This window comes from Papilio xuthus, unplaced genomic scaffold (assembly GCF_000836235.2).
Source record: "Papilio xuthus unplaced genomic scaffold, Pxut_1.1 DF827461.1, whole genome shotgun sequence".
NCBI lineage: Eukaryota > Metazoa > Arthropoda > Insecta > Lepidoptera > Papilionidae > Papilio > Papilio xuthus.
The window spans coordinates 1221899-1231995 of NW_013531188.1; positions in this window are offsets into that span (position 1 = coordinate 1221899).

The following is a 10097-nucleotide window of genomic DNA, read 5'->3' on the forward strand; positions in this document are numbered from 1 at the left end:
GACAAAGATTGGCAACTCTGTACTTTTGAAAAGCATTTGAACTACAAAAAGAACAAGTATCAAAAATAAATAAAAGGGTTGACGATTTTTATAAAAAAATAATTTAGAACTACTGTAAACTAATAAATCACCACTTGAAAAGTCATACCCCTAATGCTTTAAAACAACATGGGGTCGCCACTAAATTCGTGGCGACATTTCCAACAGATTGTTAGTGGTGTACAATGACGAGATTAATGTGTCGATAAAATATTAATAAAAGAAAAATAAAACATGCAAGAAACTAAATAATACCTCTAAAAATCTTTTTAATCTAAACTTAGACATATCATTCACAGATGTTTTCTTTATGTGTTTATCTGTCGGCAGTGGATACACACAGTGATATGCTATTTTTCATTTTTTTCATTTATTTATCTAGATTAGAAAGAAAACAAAACTTTACAGTACAAGTCATCTGGTAATCGTTAAATCCCAGTTTAACTTACGGTTACGTCGTTTCGGCTGTGTATCATACAGTTCGATAGGGTCACATCACTAGTGATCGAGATAGGGCGCGATTGGTCAAACCTCTAACCCTCAGCAGGGCGCGCCGTCAAATTGATTACGTTAAATGATGTAACATTATCGTAATGATTGCATATGTCTCGTCTCTTAGGGATGTCTTTTATCGATAAATCATCAATTATCTTAAAGAATAGGGCATTGCAACCGATAATTAAAATAATGATATAATTATGTTTCGAAACATTTGCCCGACTTCGCACCTTTTTCTTTTCCATCATCATTTTTATTTATAATATTAGTTGCCCGCGACTTCTTCCGCGCGAGATTAAAAAATTGATAATTGCCGATTCTCGGACCTACTAAATATGTGAATAAAAATCGGTCACACCGTTTCGGATGAGGAGGAAGAGGGCAGGAAATGACACGAGAATTTTAATATTATTTAGTTTTATGGTATTTTATGTTCTCAAGAAATAACAAAAGAATAATTACGTTTAAAAAAAGTTGATAAAAAATACGCAAATAAATCTATTCAAGTGCATACTTTAATCCCTTTACAAAAAAAGATTCTGGCAATTAATTATATATTTCACGCTTGGTCTGTCAACAATTCTGTGTGTTATATTTTATAATATTCAGTCGTAATTATATCTCCCTTACAAGGGCCATATGGTGTCTATCCCCGGGCGGGGGTGAGGTAGAGGGGCATAGGGATTCTCCGTAGGGATATGATAGCCGCATATGCAACACTTGTTTCGGAACTAATCGTTGTTTAGAGACAATCTGGATGATATGGTAACACCACTTTAGTTTAATTGTATCTAAGTGTACGGTTTAAAATAAAAATACTGAAATATTGAATTATTACAAATGCATCTTTTCAATTACGCGCGAATTACATAAAATAACTTTATAAATAGACTATGTTCTTTATCTATGCCTCATGTTGCTGTTCTGGACATACTTTCATGAAACATTCGCATTTATAATATTAGTAATATATGAGTGTTTAAGGACACTCCACTTACAATAAAATAGAATTAATAGTAAATACTATACAGGTTTGAACATTCCTCTATTCACGAAACAGTTTCCTAAATCGATGTAACGCCGATACAACATCGCATTGACAGCATGTTGTGCACTACACCGGATAATCCGTAACTAAAGGGGACTTGTAGTTTGGGTCAAACTTAGGGTAGACTAGGGTGCCCTTGATTTTTATCGAGTGTGGATAATCTTTGTTTGATTTATACTTGTTATTTGATTGTTTCTTTATCTGATATGTTTCAAAGAACCAAATGTTCAGTTATAAAAATATGAATTTCGATTACATAGAGAATTTTTTCATTAATATTTTGCACTCATATTTATCAAATTAAAGTTTAAGGCATACTTTTGGGTGTGAGATAATGTCTGCCAAAATATTTGTTGTTGTATGATTGATTAAAAAAAATTAAACACGATTGACTACAGCCCTATAACACTACGGCAAAGTACGAATCGGCCGCGTAATTTTTAAAATAAAGCCGAGCTGTGAATGCTACAAAAGTCTTCACAAAACTGATATACTTATAATCTAATTCAATGGAAATTAGAACTGATAAACTTATCTAAACAGTTTTTCCTTAATAAGTAAGAGCGTACGAGACAGAGATGCGTAAGCCATCAATTTAAACATAGAAACATTACAAAGGAATGTAAATATATTTTACCATTGAGTTTGAAGATATACAGAATCATAATTATTGAGTAATTATTGTTAAATTTTGATCATAAATATTCAACAAGAATTCTGTTTTGTGCTGAATAATACGAATTATTTTCTTTATTATCCTGTCATAAAGCTGGTCACCCGACAAATATCAGATCCGTCCTCGAGCATTCAATACAAGTGTTCCTTTGAGGACCGGCACAGAATGCTATTTAATCTGTATAAGGTACCAGTTGGCGGCCTCTTGTAATATACGATACACGATTGTTATGCTTGGCTGTATCAAGAAAAGTTTGGGGCGCAATAATTTTATTCTGTGGTCATCATTTTTAAATGTGGAACCAAGACTTATTATAATAGATTTTTGGATTAACTGTAATAAATCTCTGTATCTCGTGGTTCAGAAATAATATTTGATAGTATTCTTCTGCCAGTTTGTTTTCTTTGAATATTACTTGAGCTGTAAACTTAAAAACTGCAAATATTCTTTCTTTTCTCTTTAATAAATATTATTAGTATTGCCCCTATAGTAGTTTATTTATATTTTGTATTAGTTGGCTGAAAATATATTTTTTCTTTCTTACCAGGGAAAATATATCTTACTAATTTATAAAAGGAAATGTTTACATGAGTACTAAATAATTTTATTTTTAATTCCTTGCGGACAGAATCGAGGGCGACAACTAGTAAAGTTATAAACACGCTTGATACATCAATTAGACGACAAAAGGAGATAAAAATCAGATAATTGGAATCACGAGAATACGAGTAATATTTAATTAATTAATACAACTAAGTCGCGCAAATCCGGCAACCTTTAAACAAACTGCGCCTTAAAATTCCGTAACGCTGCTACAAAATTAATCGGTGAAGTCTGGCGTTATTTACTTTGTTACTTTGTGCGCTTAATTGGTGTCGACGGCTGAAGACATGGAGTTAATTCGTCGGTTAATATTTAATCGCCATTTTGAACGCCCCCGAGTCCCGGGCGAGCGCGAAACGGGAATCTCGATTTGACTATATAAGCTTCTAGAATAAACATCTCTTCATAGTGTCTTTCCATTTCATTTTATTCTGAAAATTTATTGGATCATATTTTTATTGTGTAGATATTTAAATTATGTCGTTCTCATTTAAACAATTAATTCCAAATCAAGTTATCATATTTAAATCTAAAAATATGAAAATTTACAGAGACAAAACAGATACGTTGTTTGCAATAAATTCATATTCAAAATAAAGTTAACCTTTATAATAACTCGTAAAAAATTAATTACAATTATACTGTAAAACATTTTCATGTTAAAAAACTTAACCAAAACCAATTAAAAAACAATCCAGTATGAACCGGTCTCTACGTAGTCCATGTTGACACACGGGCTCTCGCTACGGGGATTTTTCGCACAATTGAATTCGTAACTAATCTCTCCCTATTGTTAGTTTTACAATTTAATTCGTTTTGAATTTTAAACGATACGTTGAATGTTATTTTATTTGATATAATTTATTTATTTAATTCTATTAAGATTAAGTAAAACAATCTATCTATATCATCATCATCATCATCAGCTCACTATACCTCCCCACCGAGGGGCTCGGAGCCTACCCTATGTTAAGGGTGATTAGGCCATAGTTAACCACGCTGGCCAAGTATCTATCTATATAATCAATTCAATTTGACTGTCTGTAATGCTGTAAAAAAATTGCGAACATGATGTGTTTGCGTTGCTTATAACGTAAACACAATGTTTGTCTGTTTGTTCGTAAGTCTACATTTTTTCCGGTTTATAATTATAAAGTCTTTATAAATAATCTATACATATAAAAGAAAGTCGTGTTAGTTACACTATTTATAACTCAAGAACAGCTTTACTGATATGCCTGAAAATAGGTGAGGAGGTAGCTTAGAGCAAGGAGACAGGCATAGGATACTATTTATTATCGAATTTGGATGGGTGTTTGGAGATATCTCTAGAACGGCAGAACGGATCTCGATTAAATTTGGCATACCTATAGAACATAGTCTGAAAGAACACATAGGCTACACTAATTAATTTTTTTTATATATCCTCGCGGACGGAGACGCGGGCGACAGCCAGTTCTATATAAAGTCCAAAAAATAATTTGCATAATCCAATTTAAGGCATTGTTTTAATAAATAGCGAAAAGTTAAACATAACAACGTTGGCTTCATAATAAAATAATCATAAACATGCAAATTGTCTCCGAATTTACTTACAAAAGTAATTGAATAGGCCGCGTCTACGAAATGACATCTGCCATGTTGATTCGATGAAAATGACTTCGCGCGCCGCTCCTCCATCTTATATTAACTTTCCCTCCAAAAATTAGCTTGGGGTGAATTCGATAAAAAGAGCACGCAGTCTATTAATTTGTTATTTCGAGTTATTTATTAAAATATGAGAGAAAAATAAAGAATAAGAAAATTTATTGTAATATTCATCATCATCATCAGCTATCATCACTAAACGTCCCCACCGAGGGGCTCGGAGCCTAAGTTAAGGGTGATTAGGCCATAGTCAACCACGCTGGCCAAGTGCGTAGTTGGTTGACTTCACACATATCTTTGAATTACTTCTCAGATATGTGCAGGTTGCATCACGATGTTTTCCTTCACCGTAAGAACGTCGGATAAATGTACATATGTAAATCGGAAATCGAAAAACACATTGGTACATGGCGGGATTCGAACCCAAGACCTGCAGATTGCAAGTCAAGTGCTTGACCCCTGAGCCGACGCTCGTAACAAATGTAATATTACGAAAAAACTAAAAAGTGCCATAAATGGTGTTTAAAAAAACATTTAAAAAGTGTTATTTTATATATTAATATGTCTAAGTTTATTGTTTTATAATTAATATTATGTTAGTATGAATCTAATTAATAAATACATGAAGTAGAATAGAGGAAATTGTGTTTATAACCCAACTTTATTTTATCTTCGCGTCTCTCTTTACCGCAAAATATTGCTTTGAAATTCAATTTGCCAAAACCATCGATTTACTATATTGACGATAAGCGTGTAAAAAGGCAATTTACAAGATACAAGATAAAATATTTATCTATCTGTTATTACTAGCTATCACCCGTGACTGTGTCACTCGAAGTTAGGAAAAAATTATTAGTAGCGTTCTTCCAGACTATGTTCTACAGATAAGCCAAATTTTAGCGATATCGGTGCAGCTGTTTTAAAGATATCTTCTAACCAAAATTCATCTATTCATCCAAACATGCGCATTTATATTATTAGTAAGATCTATCAAAGTTTTTGTATCTAATTTCGGAAAAGAAATCAAAGATTATACAAATTATTATATTGTTAACGTCAGAGACTGGCAAAATCTATCATTAGAAAGTTCAAGTCATTACAAGATTTTTTTTTAAATTTATACCAGGCCATTGTTTATAAGACGCTATTAAACATCGTCGCCGGAGTGACATGTTAACTTAAACTCGACAGATTATAACCTGAACCTCTGGAGCGGAATAAACTTAATGTGAAAATAATGAATTCGCCGTGAATCGTCCGTCCCTTGTTTGTCTTTCAATTAGGGGTTCCTACCCCCCTCCGCGCGTACCCCTCACCACCCCGCACCACTCCTGTTTAAACACAAAGTAACAAAAGACGTATTTATATTTAAATAGGAACCGAAATTAAATCTCACGCGCGTTTCCTCCTCGGCTGTTATTTTAAGATGCAGTAATTTATCAAAAGTACACTTCTGTGTTTATATTTTCTATGTAAAATACTCGTATGTCTTATATTAAGTATAAAAGCTAATTTTTTCATGGAAATACAAATTAGTATGAGATTCTTTGAAAATTGCAATCTTCTGTAGCCGAAACACCGTGACATATAATAGGTGTAATTCAATTCTTATTCTTGCACAGAATATCACAAAATAGAAGTTTGTGCCGAATTTAATGTGCCAAAATTTACTCTGTAGAATAATTCAGAGTAAGCATAAAATTGAATATTAATGGACCCTCTGTAAATGAGACAGATATTTATTTATACCTGTATATCTGAGACACTGGGTAAGTGGAATACCTCTATAAGTGAAACGACATTGCAGGTCCATTGATGTCTCACTTAACCAGGTTTCACTGTATTACAGAAACTCAGTTTAAAAGATAAACGTGATAACTTGGGCTAGTAATCTAACGGGAAATTGTAAATGTATCTGTAAATCTAAAGAGCTGAAATACTCAAATATATAAATAAAATCTTTATATGAGACAAAAGAATAAAAGTTCAATTTATCACTTTACACAATTAACTGGCCGATATTAAAATAAATTAAAGTTTTATTACCAAGTTGTTAGCTTTTAAAGCAGGAATACACTAGCTTGATAAATACTAAATTAACTATTTTTAGCTCTAATTTTTAAATTGCAATTATAAATGACCATAGTAATTACTCATTTACTTATTTATTCCATTCTTATTTAATTCCAATCAAAACTAATATAAAAATGATAAAATTGTCTTTAACTAAGATATTTTATGAATGCCTGCAGTTTGTTATAAATCTATTTAAACGAAGAAGCTCCCAAATAAGCCGAACCCATCAATATCCATATGAAGTTATGTAGTTTGTTTTTTTTATTTTTATCCATTTTTTGGCTTGAATTATAGATTACTTAACATTATAAAATATTTAGAAAAGCTAAGAAAAGATACGGTATTGTGTAACATGAATAAAGACGACGGAAAAAACGGTTGGATTAGGATGAATTTTGGAATATCATATAATAAAAGATAAAATGAATATACCGCAGCGATTTGGGGTCGATTTTTTATATTATTTAGTTTTATTTTTAGTTTGGTTTAGTTTTAGTATATAGTTTATAGTATTATTTTGGTAGTTTAATTAATTAGTTTTATTAAATAATTTATTATAGTTAAATAATGTTGAAAAATGAATATATAAAATAGAATTATGAAAATAAAGAGAAAAGCACGCACTGTTAGAGGATATATTTACAGCAAGGAAGAAAAAACATATGAAGTTCCAAATACAAAAATATAACAATTATGAATAAAAAACGTGTAAAGAGGTTCCGTATCTGTCGGCAATAATGATCTAATAAAATTATTAGCTTTGTAGCTCTTTCGTAGCATCATCGTAGCCTTTCCGTAGCGTTCCTAGCAGAATGTCTGTTTTTAGCGAAGCCATTCATTTATACGGATTGATAAATATTTTTCTATTTTTAATTGGTCATAAACAGTGTAGTTATTATGTATTATTGTAATAAAAGGTAATTTATTTACTAGATCGCTTTTTTTTATACAAATAAGATTTTGAGGATTTTTTTTTCTTTTAGAATAAAATGTTTGCACATAAAAATAAAACTTTAAAAAAATTCAGAGACAATGAAGAGTTCTTCTTAGTTCCTAAAAAAAACCTACTTGCCTTCAAGTATGTCGTGACATAATAATTAAAAAACTTACAACTTAACCATTTAAACAAATTCAAGCAGTTAAAAATATAAAATAAAATAATTATGTCAAGTAGAGTATTCACTTACCTTTGTCCTGTTTAAGTCACCTGACAAAAAAAAATCACAACAAAATCAAAATAGGGACACGAACATGTCAATACCGATTAAAGATACCCGGGCGGACGACGAACCGTCACTGACGTAGTGAAAACCGGTTATGCCCGTCCGCCAATCGCAACCCCGCCCTTCCAACATTTTCCCGCCTCCAACAACCGTACAACGTCCAATCGTATTCCCGCCAAAACCTTATTTACCGGTAACAGCCGCCCTCCCTCGTCCTCCCGACATATCGATTGGACGATGCCGGGGACTTATTTAAACCGGGCGAACTGGTTGAATTAATTTTGTGATTGAAATTACAAGCATTATTGTATTAAGTTGTTCGCGCCCGAATCATTCGATTAAAACGAGCGGCTATCGTGCGGTCGACGGCATGTTTTGTGTATTTGACGCCATATTTGTTTTTAATGCGGTCAGAAATTAAACGATACCGTTTTTGTTTTGGTTATATTGTGCCACCGTTAACAATGGAAACGATTTAACGGAATAAGGAAAAATGGAGGGCCCAATTTAATAAATTTGAGAAATAATATTTACACATTTCAGCGGCAGATATTGTCAATTTTAGGAAATTTTAGGGTTTAACTTTATAGAAACATGTCTGATTTTAATAAGTCTATGATTATTAGTCTATGGTATAATATATTAAAATTGTTTAGAGATGTTTGTTTTAATTTTTCATTTCCGTTGAATTCGATCTTACAAAAGGAATATGATCTACCTTAAAAATGAATGTTAATTATTACTCGAAGCGCATTTTTGAAAAATTTATTAAAAGGTTTACCGATTTTTTGCAGTATTTTAGACGCAGTGAAAATTACAATACAACGCCTCCCGACGCTGCCGCCGTCGCGTTTTATGGTATTCAATATTTTATATCACAAGTAACAAATTAGAATTAGTAATATACCAGTTTTATCTACTATTAGGGTTGTATAGATAAAGCGTAGTACACAAATGACAAATTTCGACAAATAATATTCAAATAAAAACACAATTGATAAAACCCTATATTTAGTTGAAAAAAAGACACGTGTGTAATAAACATAAATTTCTTAGTTTGACCTTTGCTTTTATTTTCTAAAATTTAATTTAAAAAAATATAAAAAAAAAATCTAAATAAATTGCGAAGTCATAAATGTTATGGTGATAAGATCGAACCCCCGTTGCTATATCGATGTTACTAGCTGGTGGTATTGCAGTCTCGGTGTAATAAACGAGTGGGCTGTCTGCGCTGAGCTTTAGCCCTCAATTATAAAATTAAGCCGCGCTGAAGGGTTACCGGCTCTTGTTGTGACGATTTAACATCTAGTGTTGTGCTATTTTATCGATAAGTTCACTTATTTTATTATCAGTTTCTACAACTAAAAATAAATCATTGTTACGAAAATGTGAACTTAAAATTGTAATAACACATTCAAATCAAAGTATGAAAACGAAATTTAATAACTGATAATAAAAGTTTTATATTCTGCTATTTCGGGTTATATTTTTTGTAAATGGATTTTAATAGCCCATAAAACTATTGTCACAGATTTATCGATTTTGAAGATAGGTATATCGATATGCGATTCGTATCCAATTCCGTAGTATCATACAGTTATAGTCGTATTTTTTTTAATTATTTTGTTGTATTGTCGACAATGCGTCACATCACTAGTCGTTTGAATGCTCAATACTGATATAATGAAGTGTCGTCACGCCGCACGCGCCGTGCCTCACGCCATTATCCACGGCCGATGTTGTGTGCAATGACCCTTTTGCTTACAATCGCTAACAGATTGTGTACACGCTCCCTTATTATGCTCCGCAAAAAAATAACAGCTGTAATGTCGTTTTCAGTAAAACATAAAGTTCAGTTAAATTTAGTCTTCAAAAGTGGAAAAAAACAATTGAAGACGAGATTTATTTCCAATTTCTTTTTTACGCGTGCAATCATTATAGTGAATTATTGAGTAGTTTTAATTTTAAAAAAAGTTTTGTTCAAACTTTTTATTACTGGCCACTTTTTTAAATGATCCGATCCGCTTATGAATCTATTATTTGCCGTTATCGTTATTTCAAAATGCAATAGATCACAAAGACTTAAACCAAAATCATTAGGTGCACTTAGCGTTGTCACTTCACTGCCTTTTCAAACTGTAATTGCATGTTATTTTATATCCCCTCGATTTAAAGCAGCCAATTAGCCAGCCAGTCGCCAATACGTTATAATTCTATGCCCATTCAAAGGTGAATCATTAAAAAGTAAACGCGGAAAGAAATCCCTCATTAGTTGGTGGTCCGTAAA